The sequence below is a fragment of the Volvox carteri genome (genome assembly GCF_000143455.1).
Source record: "Volvox carteri f. nagariensis unplaced genomic scaffold VOLCAscaffold_112, whole genome shotgun sequence".
In the NCBI taxonomy this organism is placed as follows: Eukaryota; Viridiplantae; Chlorophyta; class Chlorophyceae; order Chlamydomonadales; family Volvocaceae; genus Volvox; species Volvox carteri.
This window is the reverse complement of record NW_003307655.1, coordinates 121,494-123,221: the sequence shown is the minus strand read 5'-3', so window position 1 is coordinate 123,221 and position 1,728 is coordinate 121,494.

Sequence of the window (1,728 nt, the reverse complement as noted above, 5' to 3'; positions counted from 1 at the left end):
GTCGGTAACCGGCATGTTTATGCCATAGGGACTGCATAACACGCATCATGTACATCCCTCTACTACAACAGCCTGCCATAATGCAGAAGCAAAGGACAGATACCTGTACAATGGCACCGCCTCGCCTACTGCACCATGCAGGCCTGGTCAACCCTGAACAACCCAGATGGCATGCACAACCTGTACAAGGATTGTGGCCCATCCGGCAGCTGCCCAGGCACATCCCCATGCGCAGGCCCCATTCCACAGCATGCTTCTCACAATTTCCAGCTGTGCAACGTGTAGCAAGCTACATTTACCTTAGAATATCTTTAAGCTATTAAAGCTTAATCACAGTAACGGTACGGTCCCGTATTTACGAACCATACTCGTTAACTGTACGAACTCACTTTCTGGTACGCTATCACAACCTAGCGTACGACACCAAGACTCCAGGAATGGAGATGGCGGCAGGTGGGCCGCATTTAAGCCACCCAGGTGAAGTGCTTCGGCCAGACACTTAACGTATCACTATACTAGTGTTCAGGGTTCAAGACCTTGCTGTCACCGTTCTCGACGTATGTCTTCGAATCCCGACTTCCCTTGTCTCTTCTCACGCCTAACGCTGGGTCGCCAATCGTGGACGAGACCCTCTACTTCCGCTAAAACAGCTAAGGTAAGAGACGGCTGTTACATTTTGGTATCGACGATCATTTGTTCGGTCCTCGCCTCACATTGCGCCGCAGCAGTTACTCGCCCATTGTCTGAGTCTTAGACTCGACTTTCTGGAAATGGTTCCTAAGCCTATAGCTAAGACTAAGGCTGTTTCTTTGAGCGATGCTAAGCACGTTCCTATTCCGCGACCGAAGTCTAAGACTACGATGATGCTACAACCGCTTCGGACCCACTTTGTGTTGCGAAAATTAAAAAGCGCAAATTAAGGAAACAATCCTTCGCTTCGCTTCGTAAATACCTTTCCTCTGTCCCTGTTGATAATGACATTAAGGACACGATGACGCCAACTGATAACGTGGCGACTGCCCTCGACACTACTGGCAATGATGCGGTTGACGCGACGACGGAAGTTCCCAAAGCCAAAGCGCCTGGCACTTTGCCAGCGCATTTGGTTGAAACTTTACGACAGTCAGTGCCGAACCGCGTCGGCGCCTTGGAGCGTTCCCTGGAAGGAACGCACCAGGAGATGGCAGAACTGCGTGACGACATTATATCGTTACGCAATTCTTCACAGCGTGTGGAGACGCAACTCCAGGAGTTACTCTCCAAGCTGTCAACGCCCTCAAGCCCACCACCTCCCAATCCACGGTCCGTGGCCATTTGCAAGATTATCAAGCAAGTGGCTGCGTCTTCCTTGGCTGGCATTTTGTCCAAAGAGAGTCTTCAGGTTACCGCTTTCCAGGCGGCCCTGGACTCCCTGACGATAGAGCCGGAGGTCACCTTGGAGGAGGTCCGGAAACTTTGGGACACCGGTGCGGTGGAGAGCGGCCCTGGCGGTAGCGCTACGGACTCCGACTCCGCGCGGCCTGCGCTACAGCCCACGGGCAAAACGCCGCGTACCGAGGTGAGTACGCAGAAACGCGTTCCGCTTCCCCCAAAATTTTCGGGAAAAAGGGATACGCATATTACTTGCACCCGATCGTGGTTCGAGTTCCTTTTGCAATACTTAGACTTAATGCAAATGGACCCGTTAGAGCACTTTGTCTACTTCGTATCGGGCAAAGCTCTAGTCTG